Consider the following 24,780-nt stretch of genomic DNA (forward strand, 5'->3'; position numbering starts at 1 on the left):
GTCTGGTGGGAAAACAGGCTGGAAACTTTAAAAACAATTTGATTGTTTTATTTATGGGGCCTATTAGCTCCTTCTTTGGAAGGCACATAAAATCATTTAGGCCCTGTAAAATGGGATAATGTGGTGATTTGCATTTGCATGCCATTTTAAAAATCCATTTTATGAAGTGGGAGTGAAGCAGAATGGTATAGTTGGATTTTAATCACTAGAGTTTTGACTTCCCCTCATGGGAGCTATTATCCTATTTCAAAGATTAGAAGCTGCAGAGAGCAAGAGAATAGAGGTGAGTGAGCTGGAAGGAGTATTCTTTAAAAGCTAGGAAGCTTTTGCTAACAGTTGTAGACCACAGAATCCCACACCTCACTTTGGCTATCTTAATTTTTAGTGCAAGCTTACACTAAAACACAGGATTTGAAAATGAGGTGGAATAGCCTCATAATTGCATTAAACTTATCCAACAATTATTTCCAAATATATATTTGACAATCTAGAAGAAATCTTCCTTAGCTCTCATTCAGGAATCTGCTTTTGTTCATAGTGACGTATAATATTGTTTTCATGATTTGAAAGTTAGAGACTCTTCTATTTTAGTCATATCATTAGCCAAAACATTTTAGAAGAGTATAGATTTTTAAAAAATTAACTCATTTGTATAGTGCTTCAATCTTGATATACACTGATGTAAGTTTCAGCTTTGCGTATTTTAGTTTGGTGAATTCAAGGTTAATTTTATTAAAGAGAAAGAAAGTGGTTTTTAATGGGGAAATTACTGACTCATCTGCAAGGAAGTCATTGTCTCATTGCTGGGCTTGGGTGCCAAAGGCATGTTGGGAAGTGACATCAAATCTAAAGACAGTATAAGAGCTGGGAACCACCACAGAAATCAGTGCAATGACTTCTTTTCTAGACAAGATTCTTTTAATTGCTAAGAACAGCAACAGTTAGAGCAAGAAAACAATGGACATACAGGTTTCATGGAATTCAAGAATACCACACAGAGCATTGCTTGATCTCACAGGAAACAGCATGCTGGAGGCAAGTAGGTGCTTTGCCACCATTTCTCAACTCCGCTTCAGGTTTCCTTCATTTTCTTGCTGTTCACTGTAGATTGTTTTCCTCTGGCATTCCTCCGATTATCAACAGTCCAACTACTGGGCTGACGACAGGTGTTGACATGACTTTCGCTTAACTTGTCCTAGTTACTGGCCCAGAAGTCCACAATTCCAGAAGCGGAATCTAATTGGCTCAGCTTGAGTTATGTGTCTATTCGTCATCCTCTAAGCTGTCGCCGCTACCTGGGCCAACTTCTCCAGTGTTGCGGATGGGTAAGCATAGCACACCAGGTCTGCAAGCCTTTCATTTTAAAGATAAGAGAACTGAATGAACACCTGTGGGGGAAGTGATTTGTCCTTAGTTATGTAACCAGTTATTGACTGATAGACAGTAATAGAACCACCACTCCACTTTTTTTTTTTTTAACTATCAAAGGTATATTACATCTGTCACACCTTCCTGGCATTTCTTCCTAGCAGAGGGAAGGAGAACACTCTTGGGCTCCGAAACTGGGGCAAAAGGTGACTAGCAAGTTGGAGATGCCTCTAGGTTTTCTGCATAACTATTCTGCATTTAGTAGATTGTCTTTTAATTGCTTTGTCTATTCACTTGCTTTATTGAGATATTTACTTATTATAAAGTTCACCCATTTTAAGTGTATATGTCAGTAAGTTCTAGTATATTTGTAGTTATACAACCATCACCACAATCTAGTTTCAGAACATTTCCATCAGCTTATGTTCATGTACTGAATTTGTTGTATACACAACAAAAATCAAATTCAATATGTTTTTTATTTTTCAGCTCTACTATGAACCAAGCATTGTGCTAAAATTGTTACAGAACATTATCTTTGTCTATTATCTGTATCTTGTATTTATGCTGTGATGCATATCTAAATAACATGAAAAATGCTGTAATAGATGTGTAGAGAAATTGTGATGGGTAAGCAGAGAAAATGCCAGTTAATTCATTTTAGTTTAAAAGAAAATCTATCCCTCCTTTTTTACATTCAAAGATTATGATATTTAAAATTACATATAACTTTAAACCAATTTGAGAAATATTATCTATCTACATACAAATCACTGGTAATAGCACTAAAAAAGAAATGTTGTCCTGGCCTTTACAAGTCTAGCAGAGAAAGGATATATTCACAAATTACTATTTTATTAAGGTAGAATATCATGATACCCTTTCAAATAGCTATGAAGTCCTGGCAAAGGGTGAGACTATAACTTTTGAAATTAGGGAATTCTCCCCATAAGGGGTAGTAATGCTTTACCTTGAAGAAAGGGGAAAATCTTAAACTTAAAAATGGGCCTTCATAAGGTGATAATTTGTTATTCATAATTGAACAACAAAAGAGACAATTACACTGGTTACAGTGATGCAATATGAATAAGGTAGGATTTTTCTGGGAACACTAGGATGTGTGATCGCTCTAGTCATCGGAGGGAAAATACAATAGTTGGAGAAGACACAAGCATGCGCTCAAAGAGGGGAAAGGGGAAGGCCATTGAAAGATATGACACGTGAAATGATACTGCTATGCTTCCCAGTATTCTCCTTTATATGGGCCATATAAAATGGGTTCTGTCCTCTCTCACTGTGGCGGGGAATGGGCTCAATTTCCTACTACTTTCCCACCCTCTGGGGACAACAAGGGATGAAGATCCTGGGATTTGTAGAAAGATGGGAACTTTGGATATTTGGTGTCCAACAGGCTAACCTGTGCAGGTCATCACTCAGCTCCCTGTCCACTTTCCTTCTCTAGGTATAACTTTTTTTCCTCACTGTTGCTTCAAGTACCCAGTTTCTCTACTCTGAATTATATTTCTAATCTCACCTCTGCACTTCTAGCCCAGGTTTGCCTATTTTTATATTAATAGAAAAGCAAATTCTGCAAACTTTTCTGTTTCTAACTTCTGTCAGCTAATTATTTCAGTCTTTGTTTCTGGTTGAGTCTGAGCTGAGGGAAAATGCTGAGCTATAACACTGCCATACAATTAATGTACCATGGTTGTTACCTAATTGTAACCAGGAAAGTGGTGGTAGGACTAGAAAAATTCATGAATGAAGTATACGTTTATTTTGAGTTCAGTTCCTGTGGCCTGATGTCAAAATGCAGAACCTCACAGAAGTAGAGAAACTCATTTTCAACAAGAAACATAGATAATATCACATGTGGCAAAGGAGTTGAGTATTTCCTAGAGAAGTCAAATTAAGGAATGTGAGGACAACCAGAAGGATTGGTGATGGATGAAAAGTGGTCCTGGAAAAAAAAACAAAAAACTTTAATACAGTTTTGTCTAGAAAAGGTCCTGTAAACAAAGTAGCAGCACTAAGAACTTGGTGCTCTAATTTAAAGAGTATGTAATTTGAGAGAGCTTCAGCTGTATCTTTCACAGAGGCTGCCCGTGTACCTATCTAGACATCTACTACTTGACCTGAAACTTGAGGAGAATCAAATCAATTAGCGCTTTTGCTCTAAGGATTACACAGGCCCTTCCCATGAAGCATCAAGAGAAAAACTGCACATGAGACACAGCATGGGATATCTGAGTGTGGCATTTGCTTCAGGATATTGTCTGGAAGTTGAACGTCTCCTAAAATGAAGATCTGAAGGACCTGAAGGACGACAGAGGAAGAGATGGTTGGATGGCATCACCAGCTTAATGGACATGAGTTTGAGCAAACTCCAGAAGTTGGTGATGGACGGACAGGGAACCCTGGCATTCTGCAGTCCATGGGGTTGAAAAGAGTCGGACACAACTGAGCAACTGAACTGAACTGAACTGAAGGACCTTCAGCTACTTTACTATCTATAAACATTTCACTGTGCATAATAAAATACAGTACTCTAAGAGTTCCAGAACCTATATAACTCTCTAATTTTCATATAAAATATTAATATTAAGTAGCCTTAAAGTAAAATTGGATCCTTTTTTCTTGTGCCTCTAGAGCAATTTAATAAGGGTGCCATTAGAATAAACTGGCAACATTTCAACCACTGAAGAGCTCCAAGATGAAAAGAACTGGTCTTTACGTACACTAGGATGATTTAAAAAGGACTTAGTAGTTTAGGATTTTCATTTTCATTATAAGTCAGAATGAAATCAAGATACTTGAAACAATATAATGAGATACTGATATTTTTATTCCAGTGATGCTCCTGTGAAGTGAGGATCAACACATTGGAACCATTATTATTCTGTTAAAAACAAATCAGCATTGAGTGTCTGTCAAAATTTGTCATGGTCCAATTATGATGCCACATTAGCTATAGTTTATTTAAGCTGCCAGCACACAATAAGCTCTAGGGAGATTATTATTAAGAGCATAAATCTAGCAAGAAATGAGTAAATCCATAGCATTTCTTCAATAAACAGAGAATGCCTTTTCTTTGTTTTTAAAAGACTGTAGAATTTTACCCATATAAAAGCACTGTATTTCATCTTGTCCAAATGAATATTTTATGAATGAAAAAATTGAGAATCAGTAAGTTAAATGATCTATCCAAAATCACACACTTAATAGTAATTGATCTAAAATTAGAATCCATGTGTTTCTAGACTACAAGTGAAATACATTAACCAGAAGTCATGTTCTTCATAGAATACTGCTATGCTTTTTTGCTGATAAAACCTCTTTAGAGAAAGATGTTTGTTTAATTAGGGATAAATGGACAAATATCTATCTATCTTTGCCACTTTGAAGCTGTTATAAGTCACTTAATCTCTGTATCATGATTTACTTGTTGGCTAATGAAGATGAAAGTAACAGTGAAAGTGTTAGTCACTCAGTCAAGTCCGACTTTTTGCAATCCCATGGACTGTAGCCCATCAGGCTCCTTTGTCTATGAAATTCTCCAGGCAAGAGTACTGGAGTGGGTTGCCACGCCCTTCTCCAGGGGATCTTCCAGACCCAAGGACTGAACCCCAAGTCTCCTGCATCGCAGGCAAATTCTTTACTAACTGAGCCACCCTGGAAGCCTGATGGAGATAATCTCTGCCAATAATAATCTTAGGTTTGTTGTGAAGGAAGGAAGGAAGGAATAAAAGGAAGAAATCCATTTATTTATTCTATATTTTAGTGGGCAGTTGTATGCTTTATACCATCACATTGGGTATTATCCCAAAAGTGAATCAGATTGGAAACTGCCTTTAAAGGTTTGCAGAATAGTGGAGGAGCTAAGATTTGTGCCTGTTTTCTCCACCAGGGGGCTTCTTCCCTTGTGGCTCAGTTGGTAAAGAATATGTCTGCAATGTAGGGTATGCAGGTTTGATCCCTGGGTCAGAAGATCTTCTGGAGAAGGAAATGGCGACCCACTCCAGTATTCTTGCCTGGAAACCCCATGGAGAGAGAAGCCTGGAAGGCTGCAATCCATGGGGCTGGACATGACTGAGAGATTAATATCACCACCACCACTATTTCCCTGGGATTTAGCATGATATGTGGCATGCAGTCAATGTTCAGTAACCACTAAGTAAATAAATTGACCAATTGAGTATGTAGAAACACCTCTAACATGAGATAAGAAGTAGTAAGAGCCACAGGGAACAGCAGATCGATGCTCCGGGTTTTAGAGATCTTTGTTAGATTCCAAAGAACCTATACTAAACTACAGAGGTCTTGGGTCCCAGAGCCAATCCTAACATACTACCTATTTCTGTGACCTTGATCAAACCACGCAGACTATATAGCTTTTATTTGTAAAAAGGAAAAGATTAGACCACAGAGACAATACTGACTATATAAATGAATAAAGTAGAATGAGGGCAAGGTAATGGGGGCTGGTAGGGATGATACAATCTAGAAAGCTTCCCAGTCTGGAAGTAGGGCACCCCTTCTCAATCCATTCAGGAAGAAGAACCTAATGTTGAAGATCTTTCACATTTTCAAGAGAAATCCATATTTTTCAATTTTTTAGAGTTTTCTAGTTCTTGCCTAGAGAACCCCGGGGACGGGGGAGCCTGGTGGGCTGCCACCTATGGGGTCGCACAGAGTTGGACACAACTGAATCGACTTAGCAGCAGAAGCAGCAGCGTTTAAATGTTAGCTACTAATTCAAAACTTAAAAAAAAAAAAAAAAAGCAAGTGAAACAAATCTGTCTCCGAATCAGATCTGGCCCATGGGTCACTAGTATTTTATTTGTAGACTAGATGATCATCAATATTCTAATAATCTCCAATTCTTTGTTTTGCTGAATCTCTTTAATATTGTGAAGGTTAGGAAATAATGCAGTTAATGTTGGAGTGATCTGATTTTTCCCAAAATATCTCTCAGTCAGCTTTTATGAAGTTTGTGCTGACAATTTTCCATGTAGATATGATTTATGACATCACAATGTAAGTATTGCTTCCTGGAACTTTTGAAGGCTAATTAAAATTTTAAAATCATGCTAACATCTGGAATTGCTGCTAACCACATACAGAAGGACAAAAGCAAAGAGTTTATCTTTTTTAGGCCTTCTCTCTTCAGTTTATCTTGTGGGGTTTTTTTTGCAAACCATTTTTCCATAGATATGCCCTTAATTGAATGTTGACAGCTTAGAACTAACTGGAAGAGGTTCTTGGCTTTCCCATCATGCATTTCTCTCTAGCTTGGGCATCCATTTACAATGAGCTGACTGTTACAGAACAGTAGATGCCTTTTATTATTGCTGACATAGATCTTGGGTTTTTTCCCCCACATTTGCACCATGTAGATTGATTTCTTTTATGTTTATTCAGCTAAAACTTGAATGCCTGAGAGAAAATGAAATGGCATGCCATTTGTCATTTTACCTGACTATGTCTTTAAATAATGCCTGTTGTTTTTTTTTTTACTGAATATTTGCTAAATTATTTATTTATAAAATTTATATGAAAGCAGCCTGGTAGCATATTACAGTATCTTCCATCTGTGGACCTTACACTGTACTTCTCCCCGTGTCCTTCTGTAAGATGCACTTTTTAGGAGGAATTCATAGACCTCCTTTTACTTTCCTGTGACACAGTGTACTTTCAGTAATTTTTCCTCACAGCAGGTTTTCCCTAATACTTTTTGAGCTAAAAATTAAAATTTAGCATGCAATAGCATGGTACAGCATTGGAGAAGGAAATGGCAACCCACTCCAGTGTTCTTGCCTGGAGAATCCCAGGGACGGGGGAGCCTGGTGGGCTGCCGTCTATGGGGTCGCACAGAGTCGGACACAACTGAAGTGACTTAGCAGCAGCAGCAGCAGCATGGTACAGACTCTGAGTTAGATGATCTGAGTGTGACTTCCAACTATCTCTACCACTTACTGTGTGATTTTGTGCAAGTTAACTTAACCATGCTGAACCTCAATTTCCTCGTCTGTAAAATGGAGATAATTCTAGTACCACCACATATGACTGTTCTAAAATTTAACAGTGAAAATTAATAGTACATGGTACATAATAGTTATTATGAAGTTGATACTTATTAGCTATTATTTTCATTATTATTATGTTAAATTTTCTCTTTGGAGGTATAACATTAGATTACAGATAACCTTAGACAATTTAGGGAATGACATTTGCATTGCACTGTTCGCTTTTCCTTCCAAAAATCTCACCTTTTCTCCCTTCCTTTCTTTCTGTATTCCATTGTACTCTCTCCCTGTTTTCTTACCTCTCTCAAGTCATTCATAATTATTGAGTACCCACTAAGTGCATGACATGGGCAAAGACCATGAAGACAAAAGAGATTAAAAAATGATCAAAAGAGACTCTGTCCCAGCTCTCAGGGAATTTACAGGATGTCAGGGAGGAGACAGGAGGCAGTCATTAATTCAACAATGTCATGAATATACAATTACAAACTGTGTCAGCTAGCCGAAATTAATGAACACCCTCAATTTTCCCTTGCTCAAGGAACTGTGATGCATAATAACATTAGCAAGTAATATTTACACGATGTTTACCTCTTACAAAAAACTTGTATTTATTTTGTTTTATTTGAACCTTATAATAGTGGTATGATATAGATATTGCTAATTCCCACTTCAGAGATCATGAAACTGAAAAGTGAGAATGACTTAGGGTCAAAGAGTAATCTTATTAAAAGACTTAAGGCAGCATCTTCTGCCTTAAGATCTACACACTTTTCTAATTTTCTACAAACGTTTCTAAAAAACTTCTGGAATTGCCAAACTCACCTGGGAGGTTCTAGAAATGGATGTGTCTCTCAAGGGACTTGTATTCAAATATTATCTGGGAGGGGGGGACAAGCTCTAGATTTAATTTCTGGGTAGACTAAGTGACCAGGTTACATCCAGGCTGTGGTTCTAATCCCAGCCAGTTCCTCCCAAAGCCAACTATAAATACCAAAGACAACCACTGAGGTTTTAGCCCTGATTTATCAGGACCAACACTGCTTTTGGAAAAGTCCACTTAAGGTCTAGATAAACATGTAAATTCTTTTGCACCCGCTTTGGCTGCCAGCCTCTGTACCAGGATTCTTGTTGTTTCCACCCCCACCAGTTGACTTTCTCTCAATTTACAAAGACAAAGAGACAACAGGAGAGAATATCCACATCTTTCCAGCAGAGTTGGAATGAGAGTCACAAAGCTACCAGCCATGACTTGACCAAGTAAGAATTCTACTTTCCAAGTATGTGTATATATGCTTCCCTGGCCATAGTGAAAACTGTGATAGATCACATTTCCAGAAGAGACATGATACAGGTAACCACACCTGGGATACGTGCTCAGAAGACTATCTGGGGAAGCTTGGCACACGTTTTCCTTGTAACTACACCTTTAAACAGTCCATCACATTGACTTGATCACTTGCTAGTAAAGTGTGCATTTAATGGGTGGTTCTATTTTATTACATTCAGGATGGTCACAAGCAGTCATCTAACAATTAGTTTCAGGGGTCAGCCCTGAGCATGCTCCCTGCTCCATCCTTGAGACTGCCCAGTGGTTATACAACCACAACACCCAAACTTACTATCAGGGTCCTAGATAAACACCCTCTTCAAACTAGAGATTTTTGCCTTCACTTGGAGCAAACTTCTTCACGAGTTGTTACGGAAAGGAAACACGAATTCTAGTTTTGACAAAATATGGCTCCCAGAAGAGTTGTGACATTTTGGATTTGAAAGAGCTTTGAAAAGTTCAGTGTCTTCATTTACTGAAAAGGAAACTGGGGCATTATGGTTGGCAAAATAACAGCCCCTCAAAGATGTGCGTGTCCCTATTCTCAGAATCTGTGGAAGTGTTACCCTGAATAACAGGGTATGTTTGCAGATAACCCCTACCCTTTGCAGATGTGATTAAGGTTAAAGACCGTGAGATGGAGAGAAATTATGCTGGATTATCCTGGTGGGCCAGTCTAATGATGAGTCCCTACAGAAATAAAACGAAGGCCAAAGAGTAGATCAGAGCGATGAAATGTGAGGAGGACTCTACTCATGGTTGATGGTGTTGTAAGGGGACCTCCAGCCAAAGAATGTAAGTCTCCCAGGAGCTGGAAGTGACCCTCCCCTTACAGACAACAAGACAATGGGAGCTTTGAACCTGCAACAACAAGGGACTAAATTTTGCCACCAATCTAAGAGCAAAAAAAAAAAAAAAAAAAATTGAATTCTTCTCTAGAACCTCCAGAAACACAGCCCAGCTTACATTTTGATGTTAACCCGATAAGGCCCTATTGGATTCATGACCTAAATGTAAGTATTATGTTTATACTGTTTTAAGCCGCTCAATTTAAGGCAGTTTGTTTTGGCAGCTATAGGAGATGGATACAGTGGGAAAGAGACTTGGCTAATGTCACATACCTAGTTTATAGCCCAGCCAAGAGCTATTCCCAGGACTTCTGACCACTTGTTGCTTTAGGTCTTCCCAGTCAGCTTACCTTCATTTACTCTCTAACACAACATCAGGTTCTGTCCCTCCTCCTGGTGATAGTCCTTCTAACAAGGCTGATATTTTCTTGCTTCCATATCTAGTTGAGTACCATCTGTCTCACTATCTCAAATGGAAACTCCATAAAGAGGGGGACTCTGTTTTCATTGCTCATTTCTTTACACTTAGTTATCAACACAATGCTGCACATGGAGTAGGCCTCAATAAAATGTGCTGAATGAACGAAAGAAAATAAAAGGATGAATGAATAAATGAGTACACACTGTGTCAAAATCAGTGCAAATGGAGCTATCAAGCAAAGAAATTTCATAAATTTATACTCAAATCTTCATTTTACTTATGAGGGAACATGAGACTGAGGTCACAGGTTCAGTTCTTAGCAGATCCAGAGCAGAGCCTGACCTCCTGACCACCTGAACAGCATATCCCTGTTTTTCATTAGATGCGTGCCGAAACGTCACATTTAAAAGCAGTGTGGAAATAGATGTGTGTGGTGCAACCAAAGGGTGGTAATTGGAACTGATACTACCTGAGTGTCTGTATCTCTGAAAATACCCAGGGGCAATACTTGTCTTAAAAATGTTTGCTTTTCAAATTTTTCTGTATTAGTACAGATAGCCCACAGACAACTTAAGCAAGCACTTTCATTCATTCCTGAAAAAAGATTGTAAAGGTCTGTAGAAGGAATAGACGTGGCAGTTTCATCCCAGTTGTGCTGGTTTGGACTAACAGAATTGACTGCCTGGCTGGGTGACAATATATAAGTTTGGCTTTTAAAATTCATTTCTAAGCTGCTCATATGTTCCCGTTCTCTTTTTCATTTTTATACACTCCGTGTCCAACATTTTAATTATCTCCATGTGTCCTAATCAGATCATTTTTGTTTGTGTTTGTGCTTTTCTTGGGTGTGCAAGGAAAAAAAAATAGACTCAAGCAATTTATCTATTCATTTCATCACCGGATATGTATTAAGAATCCTTTAGGATGAAGAGCAAAGATGCCAGTCTCGAGGGGACTTTTAGGCCTTGATCACGGGCATTCCTGCTGTGACCACCAAGGACTAATGCCTAGAGGATTCTCTCTGAGAGGGTGACAGCAAGGCCACTGACCCATCACAGAGCCAGGTCATAGGCCAATTGCAATTTGAACTCCTGCGTATATTTAACACTATAGACTAAATGTTTGTGTGTCGCCACAATTCATGTGTTGAAACCTAATCCCCTATATGAGGGTGTTTAGAGGTGCAGCCTTTAGGAGGTAATTAGGTCATGAAGGTGGATCCCTCAAGAATGGAATTAGTGTCTTTATAAAAGAGACCCCTGCGAGATCCCTCTCCCTTCCCTCGGTGTGAGAATATAGCATAAAATGGCCTGCAACCCAAAAGAGGTTCCTCACTGAAATCTGACCAAACTGGCACCCTGATCTCAGACTTCCAACCTTTAGAACTGTGAGAAATACATTTATGTTGTTACGTAAGCCATGCAGTCCGTGGCTCTTTGTTATAACAGACTAAAACACTTGATTTTTCTGTTGTAATATTTTCCTTTGATTTATAAATCCTCCCTCATTCTCCCCACACTGGCTTCATTTTCTTTTCTTCTGTGGAAAAAAAAAAAAGACATTTTTACCCATCTGGGCCAAGGGTAAAAAAAAACAAAAAAAACAGGGCATTTTAAAAATGGAAAATAAAGAGAAGAACAGGTGAAACATCAATTTGTACCTGTGAATGACCTGAATCATATTGGATTTCTCTCCTTTCTTGTCTTGAACTGCCATTTCCACTTCGGCCAGGCAGTTATCTTCTGTTGGGCCAGGAGGCCAAGTCAGATACGTCTTCTGAGCTGTCTGAAAGCCCGGCTTGGGCCCAGGCTGGTAGTGTGTCTCAGCGTGGCTACCTCTGTGTGCTTCACCTCAGAGTCCCTGGGCCTCCCGCCTGCAATTAGGAAGCAGCAGATGCAGCCGGGCTCCCATGGGTGAGTGCCGCAAATCAAATTGTCGTTCCTTTCATAAACCTGACCCAGCAGTCACTCCCACGAGACAGTCATTTTCCAGGAGAGCTTTTTCTATTCTGACAAAACCCATGAGGCAGCTATTTTGTGAAGAGATTGAATCTCGCTTTCCCATCAGGAAGAAAACTTTCAAAATTATACTCTAGGCAGTGTTGCTGCCAGAGCCAAGTCATAGGAGACTCACAGGGAGTTCAGTCTCATTTCTGCTGCTGACCAGCTGGGCCACCTTGGAAAAACATTTTGACCTCTCTGGGCCTTGACTTTCTCAACTGTAAAGTGAGAGTTTGTCTAGGATCAGATACGACAACATGGAGGTCAGGGGTCTGAGTTTAGTCTGTACATGTATTTTATTTATTCTGAGCAGTTTTTCTTTTTGTTAAGGCAAGAGTTTAATGCCTTCACTTGAGACAGTTGCCTAAGAGTCTCTCATAGTCCCCCAACCCACCTTGGCTTAAATTGAGTTTTACTCGTTTACCTTACCTATTTGGTCCCTGGAGACATTTCCAAGTTCAACTCCTGAACTAGATGACCTTAAAGTGTACTCCTGGTTCTAATAATTTATGATCTCCAGGGATAAGTCATCTGCAAATGATCAAAACAAAGAGAGATGAATTAGACATTTCATGCATTTGTTCTTCTAAACTCTAGATTCTAGACCACTGATGATGATTCCCATTTCACATGCCCTCACATTTCCATGCATGGTGATCATTTTCAGCAGTAACTCTATCTTTGGTGTATCTGTGTGACTCAAAGCCCCATGAAAGAGAAGAACATGAGGCCTGGTGACCGGGCAAGGCAAGTGTTTTCAACAGTCTTGGACTTGCTGGAAAGGGAAACTCTGGTAGATGGCAGAGTGGCAGAACTCTGCATCCACCCCTTGGTGTAGAACTTGGTAGTGTGACTTTGTAGCTTGTCCCACTGAGGTAGGAGAAGGAAATGGCAACCCACTCCAGTACTCTTGCCTAGAAAATTCCATGGATGAAGGAGCCTGGCGGGCTACAGTCCGTGGGGTCACAAAGAGTCAGACACAACTGAGCGACTTCACTTTCACTGAGGTAGAGTTCATTTCCCTACCCCTTGAATCTGAGGTGGCTTGTGACTTTCTTAGGGCAATAGAATGTGGCACAAGTGACCTTATGCCAATTCCAAGTCTAGTCCTCCAGGGGTCTGACATACTTCAATTCTTTGTCTCAGAACCCTGACAGCTCTCATATGGACAAGGTCTGGTTAGCATCACGGAAAATGAGAGACATGTTGCCCACATTACCCCAGCCAACAGCCTGCCAAAGCTAGAAGCATGGTTGCCTACCCAATCAGCAGATGACTACACTTGCAGGAGTGAGCCCACAGACAGTAGAAGGACCACTCCAGCTCATCTAAAGAGCTGAGTCAAAAATCTGAACTAAAGAAATAGGGATTGTGTGAAGCACTAAATTTTAAGGTGGCTTGTTATGCAGCAGAAACTGGTACAGACTCATGTGCTTGGTTCACTGCAATAAGCACTGAATGAGTAGTGTGTGAGAATACAGATGAGTCAGATACTATCTCTATCTCTAAGGAACGTGCAGTTAAGCTGAAAATAAGAAAACTGGGTGGATATTGAGGGGGAAGTGAATTATAGCAGATATCATAATGAAATTGCAATTGAAGCTCTGGACTCCAGAGGATTGGAGAAGACTTAGTAAAGAAGGTCCCATTTGAAGTGGTTATTAGATAATGTGTGGAATTTACACAGGTGAAGATGGGAAATGGACTTGTTATTTATGGGGAGAGGTAGCTGGATGATAGCAATAAAACAGATCCACATAAATGAGAAGCAAGAGCAGTTTCATCAAGCATTTACTGTGTTCCTATTTTCCTATTTGCAAAACCACGGTGGTATATTAATACATGATATAAATCTGAATCTTAAATGGTTCATAATCCAATTGGAAAGATAAGCCACAACTGCATGAAACAAGTTATAATGTAAGACATGAGGCTTCTCCCAGAGCCAGCACACGGGAGGGCGGCTGTGATGGTAAGTGCGTCTGCAAGGTTCATATTCAAGGTTGATTTCATTTAGGATTGACTAGTTTGATCTCCTTGCTGCCCAAGGGACTCTCAAGAGTCTTCTCCAGCACCACAGTTTAAGAGCATCAATTCTTTGGTGCTCAGATTTTTTTATGGTCCTACTCTCATCCATACATGACTACTGAAAAAACCACAACTTTGAACACCTGATGCAAAGAACTGACTCAGTGGAAAAGACCCTGATGCTGGGAAAGATTGAAGGCGGGAGGAGAAGGATGAGATGGTTGGATGGCATCACCAACTCAAAGGACATGAGTTTGAGTAAACTCTGGGAGTTGGAGATGGACAGGGAAGCCTGGCGTGCTGCAGCCCATGGGGTCGCAAAGAGTCAGGCACGACTGAGCAACTGAACTGAACTTGAATATACAGACCTTTGTCAGCAAAGTAATGTCTCTGCTTTTTAATATGCTGTCTAGGTTTGTCATAGCTCTTCTTCCAAGGAACAAGCATCTTTTAATTTCATGACTGCAGTCACCATCCAAGAAAATGAAGTCTGACATTGTTTCCACATCTTCCCCATTTATTTGCCATGAAGTGGTAGGACCAGATGCCATGATCTTCATTTTTTGAATGTTGAGTTTTGAGTCAGCGTTTTTACTCTCCTCTTTCACCTTCATCAAAAGGCTCTTTAGTTCCTCTTCACTTTCTGCCATTAAAGTGACATCATCTGCATATCTGAGGTTGTTGATATTTCCCCCAGCAATCTTGATTCCAGCTTGCGATTCATCCAGCCCGGCATTTTGCATGATGTATACTGCATATAAGTTAATTAAACAGGGTGACAATATACAGCCTTGACATACTCCTTTCCCAATTTTGAACCAGTTCATTGTTCCATGTCCAGTTCTAACTGTGGCTTCTTGTCCAGCAAACAGCTTTCTCAGGAGGAGGTAAGGTGGTCTGGTATTCCCATCTCTTTAGGAATATTCCACAGTTTGTTGTGATCCACACTGTCAAAGGCTTTAGCATAGTCAATGAAGCATAAATAGATGTTTTTTTGGAATTCCCTTGCTTTTTCTATGATCCAGCATATGTTGGCAATTTGACCTCTGGTTTCTCTGCCTTTTGTGAATCCAGCTTATACATCCGGAAGTTCTTGGTTCACGTACTGCTGAAGCCTGGCTTGAAGGATTTTGAGCATACTCTTGCTCGCACGTGAAATGAGTGCAGTTGTGCAGTAATTTGAATATTATTTGGCCTTGCCTTTCTTTGGGACTGGAATGAAACCTGACCTTTTCCAGTCTTATGGCCACTGCTGAGTTCTCCAAGTTTGCTGGAATAATGTGTGCGGCACTTTAATAGCAGTATCTTTTAGGATTTGAAATAACTCGACTGGAATCCCAATCACCTCCACTATAGTAATGCTTCCTAAGGTCCACTTCACATTCCAGGATGTCTGGCTCTAGGTGACTAGAGATCTCTTTAAGAAAATTAGAGATACCAAGGGAACATTTCATGCAAAGATAGGCACAATAAAGGACAAAAACAGCAAGGACCTAACAGAAGCAGAAGTGATGAAGAAAAAGTGGCACGAATACATAGGACTGTACAGAACAGCTCTTAATAACTGTGCCTTACTTCCTATGATAGTTCTTCTCAGGTTCCAACACGTTTTCTGGTGATACCTAAGGGACATTTTTCTTAGATTTCTGTAGTAGGAAGGGGTGGTAAAAGTTTTCTTGCATATACAGTGATTGTTGGCAAGAAATGTGCTGTAAATCTGGGCCTGAAGAAGGGTTACAGAATGGCAGTGAAGGCAGTCTCAGATGGGGGACAATCTATCATTTTCATCCCCACATTCCTGGATGTCAACAGATGAATTGGCCTCCTGACTAAACATGCCTTAGAGATAATTTCTCCTTCTCTAGACAATAATCAATTATGCAAGTTCCAATGTGTTAAACATTACACTTAGTTTTTGCTTATGTATGGAGAGATTAAGGAAATAATCTCTAAAAAGCCATTCATAATAAAACATATTGCTTCATGGTTTATAGTTTTAAAAAGAAATGAATTAAATGACAATACAAAAATATCTGATCCCTCTATCAAGGCTACAAAGCACACTAGAAATAGGGTTCAATGTTTTCCAGAGAATTTTCCATAGAACTTCAATCATGTAAAATGCTTCATGGTCCAGTAAGTTTAAGAAATGTTGCACTAAACTGTTCATGGAGATTAATTTTTATGTTAAGATAGTATGAAGAGTTTTGAGAAACTCCTGTCTTTAAAAATCAGTGTTTCTTTAAGGACTACTAAAGCTTCTCAGCAAAACTTTGATCTAATCTGATTTTTTCCTTTGTCAGGAGAAGGAACCAGTTAGTGGCTAAGTTACTTACCCAAAGTCTCAACCCAGTTATCTCTAAAGAAGAATAGGACCCAGGCCTCCCTGAGAGATTCTCAGTCAGGGATGTTTTTTCTTGGACTTCTTTTTGCCTCACACAAGGTCATCAGAGTACAGTGAATTCACAAGTGGGAGCAAAACAGAGCCTTGCAAATGAGAATCATGGGGAAGCTTCCTGACTGTGGTGGAACTTGGAATGGGTATTGATCAGTAGGAAGAATTTGGACAGGCTGAATGAAGCCGAGAGCATTCCAGACAGTGCACCGGGCATTTCTGATTGGACTCGCTCTTACCGCTGTGCCTCCCTCACCCTTGCCTTTTTTTCCCTTTTTTATTATAATAGACTTTATTTTTCAAAGATTTAGGTTCAAGGCAAAAATGAATGGAAGGTATAGATATTTCTTGTGTGCTGTGAGCCCCCACATATGCATAGTTCCCCCACTGTCAACATCCAGCCCCACCATGGTACACTGTTTACAGCTGATGAACCTACACTGACATGTCGAAAACACCCAGAGTCCATCGTTTACCTTAGGGTTCACCTTTGGTGTTGTACATGCTATGGGTTTAGACGTTTATTTATGATGACATATACTATGATTCTCAGGTGGCACAGTGGTAAAGAATCCATCTGCCAATGCAGGAGATGCAAGAGATGTAAGTTCAATCTCTGGCTCAGGAAGATCCCCTGGAGCAGGACATGGCAACCCACTCCAGTATTCTTGCCTGGGAAATTCCACGGACAGAGGGGCCTGGGGGGACTGCAGTCCACGGGGTCACAAAGAGTTGGACACAACTGAGCGACTGAGCACAGCACATGGTGACATGTAGCCACCAGTATCGTGTCACACAGAACATATTGCTCTTTGTACTTGTCATAAGCAGATAAATCAAGTATATAAGCAAAATCCCTCCATTCTACAAAGAAAGCAAAATCCAACTGGGGAAAGAGATTGCAGTAGAAATGCAGGTTTATAAATCCTTTGAGTTTAGGGGGTTTTTTTGGTAGCAGTGAACTTGTTCTGTGATATTATGAATTATATCTAATAACTTCATAGGTCTAGGATCCCTCCTCTCTGCTCTCTCTTGTTCTTCAGTATGTTACCAGTAATTATTCCTGTCCTCTGCCTATGACTTTGCTTTCATAGTGTATTAATTCAGCCAAGATTGAGGAATAAGCCAGAAGCTTTTAAGGAAATTATTAGGGCAGGGTAGTGAAGAAAGGTTTGTTTAAAGGTATTAATGACACAACATTGTTGAAGACACAGTGTGGAGTCACGCAGATTAGAAGAATTGTGCAGAACAGCAGAATAAAGTGATACGATGTTCGAACAAATGATGGGAGTTACCCAGGCTGGAATCTCATTAGACCTGCCATGTTCTCCATCTCCAGCATGACAAGTGGGCTTTGTGTTCCTGCCTGAATATTCACACAAAGACAGGAGAACTCACTTAGGAATGAAAGAGGGAAAGAGGAGTAATGAAGGAAAGAAATGTTAGCTTAGGTTTGAGGGCTTCCTACAAAGCATTTTGAATGTGATTTTTTTTTTTGGCTCCATTTATTCCCAGTAAATGGATGTGAGTTCAGTGCTAGGTGATTACTTTCAAGAAGGGATTTTTTTCCCCCTTCACCTCAGAACAGGCATAATGGACAACTTCTCAGAAATCTTCTCTCTCTGTATCACTCTTCCATTTTCCTCTGCCTTCAAGTTCAACAGCTGTAGATTTGACAGATGCATATTTTTAGAGACAAAATTATCTTCCTCTCTGATTTAAATTTGCCAGCCCTGCTAGTAGAGCTCCACCTACCCATGGCAGAGACACATCGGTGTAGCTGGTATTAGAGATGTCATTTTGTGACCAGTGCCTCTTTTCTATACATTTTGCATGTGATCTTGAAAAACAGATGTTTTCAAAGGAAGGTCTCTGAGACTTCAGTTCCATCTTTTGAAGCCTCAGGTTTAACTTGGAGAACTTTGTTAGTCCAAGTCTTACAATTGGCATTCACCGAGACACAGTCTGTTTCTCCAACCAGATTTCATCTTGCCTCTAAAAGCACCTGCTGCTCTCTCTCCAGGTTACATCCTCCTGCCTCCCCTTCCCACCTAGAAAAGCAAACTGCTTCTTGCTTCTGGGTGCAACAGAAACGTAAGTGAACTGGAGCCCAGTTGGTGTTCAACCTCTACGCTGCACAGCTCTGGCTGACTGATTTACAGAGACTCTGCTCACAATGGCTGTCCTGGGGCCAATAAAGACTTTAAAGGAGTGGATTATAAAGAAGGAATGGTCCAGCCATTTCCATGAGAATTTTTCTGTACTCCAGAGAGGGTCTGAGTTTCACAGCATGGCAGGATCAGCTGTAAATTGCAGGTTGCAGTATTATGGAGTGTAGACTCTCCCAGGCACGGCTGGGAGAGGCTGGGAGGGGGCAGTTTGACAGAGAGGTTATGAGGTCCTCAGGGAGGCCCTCAGACATATGCCTGTCTTCCAGGAGAATAGAGTCTATTCTAGATAAGCAGTTAGGACTCAAAAGAAGGGGTAGAAAGAATTTCAAGTCACTAAAATGGTATGTGATAAACAAGTGTCATGGGTAACACCTGTGAATGAATTTTGAGGAAAAAATTTTATTTTTCCAGAGGTTCTGGAAAAGATTCTGAAGAAAAGTAGAATATGATTTGGAGTTCAAAAGAATCAGTATCATACAAACTTAAAATTATAATAAACATAATTTTTAATGTAAAAATCCCCCAGTAAAATAAAACTACCATCCTATCATGGAACCAAAATAACTACTCTTTAAGTTCCTTTTTAATCTGGAGTTGTATATTTCAGAATTATGATATAGTATACAAACTTGTGCTTTTACTCACATTTTTCCTATGTATATTTTGAACTTAGTTTGTAGACATTGTAGTAGGTATTCTGAAAACGGTAGTGAATAACAGAGTGAACAATTTGGTGTCCTGCCTTTAATTTCTGTGACTTTCCTGGTTTTAGCACTGAAATCTCTGCATCCAGCAACCCCCTGCCCCACCCACCCAGCCTCAACAAACTAGGACTGTTGGTCATCCTATAAAAAGACCCTGACTTCATGGAAATTACAGTGCAGTGGAGACAGGACTATGAGCCTATAATTTTTTATGTGCTGAATGTTACAAGGGAAGTGCAGGGCTAGTATAGTGACTGGTGCCTGGTTAGGCACCTAGAGGAAGTTATATTTCATGAAGTCCTAAGAAGAGTTAGTTGGGGGAAGGACCCCCTTATAATAATATGCTACACCTCAAAGCAGACCCATAATATAATATAATAATGCATAATATAATATAATATAATATAGCATAATGTAATAATGCTACACCTTGAAGCAGACCCACTATGAGAAGTGAAATTACATTAACAAAGTTGCTTTTGACTGTAAGGCAACATCCTAGGAGAACATGAAGCTGATCAACATGTGAGATGTGTTAGGAGAGGTCTGTCTACACTTGCTTGTGCATATTAGTAGAACTGTGTATTAGTTTTATTAGTCTGTAATGATAAGATTTGTTCATTTGTTTATTTTCTATGTTGGTAACAAATTTTGCAATTTTTAATTCTCGAATTTCAGATAGAATGCTGACTTATGATTATAGTTTATATAGACAGTTTAATATATTTCTCATCTTTTCCTCATGTTCTTTATAATGACCCATGCTATTTATTTCCTCTCTGAAAATTTTGAAATACATGACTTCTCTTCCCATAGCCTTGCCATGCTTCAGAAATGACAGCAGTCTTAAACAATGTCCCTCATGACCTTAAAATGACCCTATAAGGACAGACTGGTAGAGGTCACTGCATCTCCACAGGCTTGAATGAACACTTATTTTTATATTCCTTGCAGACTATCCCTGATTCCTATTGATGTGCTCTTTCTTCAGATATGCTAATACTGCTGATTAAGCTACTGTTTTCTTTTGTAGTCAAACTTTGATTAGATTTTCCCAGGTTCTTGTTGTTGTTTTGCTTTTGGTGTGAAATACTCTACAAGGAAATTTGCTTTCTAAAACAGTAAAAAATGAGCCATTACAATTTTATTTGTGAAGCTTTCAGAGATTGTGGGGTATCTTACCAGTTCTGCTATGTTTTAAACATACTGCTGTATTGATATTCCCACCCCCTGCCTCACTCCTCAAAGAGAATTTTATGTGATCTGTGTCCCCCTAGGCTTCCAGTATTCCCCTGCATGGGAATAATGCAATAAGCCCTAGTGGAAAGCTTAGAGGCCGAGGTCGTCCCTGACCCCAGGAACTGTCCTAATGAACTGTTTATTTCCCAATGAAGAATAAAAAGAAAACAAGGTGTTTAGTTTAGCAAAGGGAAAAATTTTTGTGTAGTCCAGGGAATGCTCAGTAGAGGAAGAGACTTGATCTAGGTTTTGAAAACTAGGGACGGCGGAGCTCCCAGTAGGAACTGCTCTTTCCCTCCAGCATATCATCATGAATAATCACAAGATGTGTTGGTATTTTATTTTGCTAATGTGTTTCATACACTATTTGGGGTTTCACATCAAGCCCACTGACCCTTTAAAAGACACTTTTAGAATTTCTTCAGACAAGCAACCCCTAACCTGGATAGTAGTAGCCCGGGGTAAAAGGTTTGCTTTCCCATTTTTGTTCAAGTTTATGAGACTGTGGTCAGCGTGGCCACTGTGCCATTTGCACATTTGCCTCTTCTAAGGACAGGGGGTTACACAGTGTCCTCTCAGGCAGACAGATGATGGGGCATGGGGCTGCAGTAGGGAGCTGGGGAACAAGGAAGAAGGCTTCTCAGGACAGAGAGTACCTGATCAGGTTACAGATCCCCTTGTAAAATATCCAGTCAGGCACAAATACAGCTTTACTACTACAAACAATACTACATCATAAAGAAGAATGTGCTAACTTTTTTTCCAAATTAAATTTTCATTGATGCCCATGGCTTCTGAAGAATAAAGTACAGCTAAGACAGATATCTATTTGGTGAAGGCTTAAAATAAAATTTCAACTAAGAAAAAAAATAATAAAAATGCAAGTTTAATGTTCAACAAGACATAGAGTATGTAATTAAACTCAACTTTATCAGCTCCAGCATTCATTAATGAATTCTAAGCCTTGGGAGCTATAAAGTTCTTTCAGAGGCAATCAATAATCTATTCCAATTGTGACACAAAATCTGAACCTAATTACCAGCAATGGATGGTTGTGGCCCATTTAAAAAGATCGTTGTATTAGTAGAGGTGAGCAAAGGTGTGTGGAGGTTAATCAACATTGACTTATATCTCACCAAACCTCTACCTTAATTTTTCCTTTATGATACTATCGAGGAAAAATGCTAATTAGCCTTTCCTGTTCTTTATAACCTTGAATTCTGCATTTGTTCTTTCTGAGAACTTTGCTTTTCAAGTGCTCTGAAGAGTGGATCATTTAATTTTATGGTATTTTACAAGATTTCCACTGAACATTTCTCATTCTCAGAAGCCTTGTGACTTGCCTTTAGCATTCTTTCTATTAATGCTCTTTAATTTACTCGACGGAAACCCATTCTTCCACAGGTATTTTCACTTGGATCTTTGGAGAGTCATTGTCATTGAACACTATGTTGGCTCTTCTGTGTGCCTGCTCAGCTATAACAGATTCGAAAGAACTGAATTATGTATGCACTACCACCTATGTTACTCATGTTACCTACTTTATTACTACGAGCTCCACAGAAGCAAACAGTGGGGTAGGATTTGATGTGAGTAATTTCTTTGGGTGGCAAAGAGAAACCAGTAGGGATTGGGAGAAGTAAGACACTGAAGGAAAGGTAGTCCATAAAGAATGGTGTTTATCACGCCAGGTTTACTATGGGCCATGGAGTTTTATCCTACTGGGAAAATTCTGGAGGCCAAGAAAGAATACACACTTCAGAGTTCTCTATGTGCACATGTGCATATGCATGAGTGAGAGAACGTTTGATATGAGTACATGTTCTGGGAGATGCATCCACGAGGCTGTGAATCAGGGGTAATTTGGCTTTGCATTAGGCTCAATGCCCTATTGAAACCCATGGACCCCCATTTGTCTTATAACACTATTCTTCAGGGTTATTTTCAAAACCACAACTTGCCTCTGAAGACCAAAAGACTACAAATAAATAGTCTTCATTTAATGCAGAAGCAGAAGGACATCTTAGGAATTCAGCTGATTATCCTAAACATAACCCATGAGGCTGTTCTGTGATCTCGGTTTTCTCTTGAAGAGTGTTATTTTGGGGAGCAAAATCAGCACATGTGAGGTTAGACTTCCAGATTGAGTAAGAGTGAGAAAAACCAGACTTAGCTTTTCAGCACAGATTGCTTAGTTGTTTCTCTTTGGGATTGTTCAAGTACCTGTCAGTGCTTGTGGTGGCAAATGCTGCAGTTATGTATGTTTACCTGTGTGACCTAGACAGAGCCATCTGCAGATTACATTCTGCACATACATACCCATGGAATCCCATGAAACATGTTAGACTCTGAAAGTTCCTTTTGTTTTGATTGAACTCTCATCCCAAGCATTTTCCCATCTATTTTCTACTTCTCAAGGACCATTAGTACATCTTAAAACAATTTTATGTACAGTCGTCCTGTGTATGCTAATTAGAAAATCATCGGCCTTTGTAGTCTTTTGGAATCTCCCAGAAAATTAACAAAATTGGCTATTTTTTGCATCCAGAAGTTTCACACGCTTGACAAAGGACACATTCTTCTTGCATTGATCCCTCCTCAATTCCCCATCCTCCTATTCTTTGCACCTAATGGGTATTCAATAAGTCTTGGTTGAAATAAACATGTCTTCCAAATCTTTCAAAGTCAATCCTTAAGTCCTCTGTCCAGTTAACCCTCCGGAATATTTCAGAACAGTTAAACTGTCTGTTGACATGTCCCTCTTGGCTGAAATGCCTTTAAGTCCCACTGTAAGCTCAGCTTACTAAGTCCCAGTGGGAGTAGGTAAGATGATACTAATGCAAACCAAGAGTGGGCTTTGGGATTAGAGTCATTGTTTTGAATTTGGAATCTCTTGTATAGGGTACATGTCCACTAAGCCTCCGCAGGCTCCTTCTGTGGGTGTCTAGGATGTGTGGTTGTGACTTTGCCTTGATTTTCTTCCATATTTAGCACTCAGTGCTTTACTACAACTGCAGCTTGTTTAAGGATCCAGCTTACTCAGCTGGGGTTTTGATACTGTGCTTAAATCATGCTAATTCCTCCTCCAAGGTGCTGAATTATATGCAAATAACTTAAACCACTGTCTGTAGTTCTCCTATGAATGCATTTAGAATCAACAGTATTCTTCCACCACACACTTGACCTAAGGAATTTGATGTCACTTACATCTATGATATTGAATCATACTGATTAAATTTGATCACCTCAGTTTTCTATTTTCCTTAGCCATTCAAACATCTACCAATTCAAATATCTATTCTTTGATTTTCTTACCCTTCTGTGAGGACCACTCTGTCCCAAGCACAATTTTGGACCTACATTTTGGACTGTCAACTACTCTACCAGGAGCTGGTTCTACCCCTGGTCACTTTCCCTCAATCACTTAATTTTCACCTGTACCAAACCTCTCCTCCTCCTCTCTCCAGTCACAGAAGTCGTTACTTGCCCTGTATCCAAGGCTACCCATCTCACAAGGACTCAGCTAATTTAGTCTCTATATTTCATCTACTCTTGTGAAGTATATCATATTTCTTCTGTGTAGTTTGTATGGCAGTCAAGGTTAGGAATTGATTTTGTAACCTTAAAGAAAGAATAAAATCATATAAGTTAATCAATTGGACACATACTTACTGATTACTTAGCACGTTTCAGGCACAGTGGGATACAGTGAGCAAGATGAACAAGACCCCTACTCTCAGGAAGGTTATGATCTAGCAAGGGAAGCATTCACTTAACTAGGACAGTCAATCCCTCATTATTCCCAGATTCCATATTTGTAAATTCACCAACTGACAAAAATTTATTTGTGACTCCCAAATCAACACTTACAGCGCTCTCATAGTCATTTGCAGACAGACACAGGGCAGCAAAGAATTAGAGTTGTCCAACCCTCATGATCCCAGCTGAGATTAAGCAAAACAAAAAACACTGCCTTCTTGTTTCAGTTTCCATGCTGTAAACAAGTAGCCCTTCCGTGGTAGATTGAGTGCCCTGTTCCTCGTATTTTCATTGGTCTGTCTGCTGCTTCGGATGCCCCACCCCAACTGGCTAGTGTTCCTTAGCGCAGGAGGGCTGCGGTGTGCCTTACAGAGAAAATACTTGTGTTGGATCAGCTTCCTTCAACCGTGACTATAGTGCTGTTGGCTCTGATTTCAGTGCTAATGAATCAACAGTATACATTTTAAGAGGCACTTTAAACAGATACACAC

General features: G+C 39.6%; 1 long non-coding RNA gene across 4 annotated transcripts; it reads right to left on the reverse strand.

Annotated features, from left to right (window-relative positions):
• Positions 1 to 917: 917 nt before the first annotated feature.
• Positions 918 to 24,519, reverse strand: LOC122682673. 4 transcript variants are annotated; one of them, XR_006337477.1, is made up of 4 exons: positions 24,401 to 24,519; positions 12,423 to 12,524; positions 11,654 to 11,866; positions 918 to 1,353 (listed from the first exon to the last, which is right to left on the reverse strand). It is a non-coding gene; the product is annotated as an uncharacterized LOC122682673 (long non-coding RNA). The 4 variants fall into 4 exon arrangements; XR_006337478.1 differs by having other exon boundaries at positions 918 to 1,388; XR_006337479.1 differs by lacking the exon at positions 918 to 1,353 and adding an exon at positions 10,861 to 11,532.
• Between the last annotated feature and the right edge of the window lie 261 nt (positions 24,520 to 24,780).

The sequence above is a fragment of the Cervus elaphus genome, chromosome 24, assembly GCF_910594005.1.
Source record: "Cervus elaphus chromosome 24, mCerEla1.1, whole genome shotgun sequence".
In the NCBI taxonomy this organism is placed as follows: Eukaryota; Metazoa; Chordata; class Mammalia; order Artiodactyla; family Cervidae; genus Cervus; species Cervus elaphus.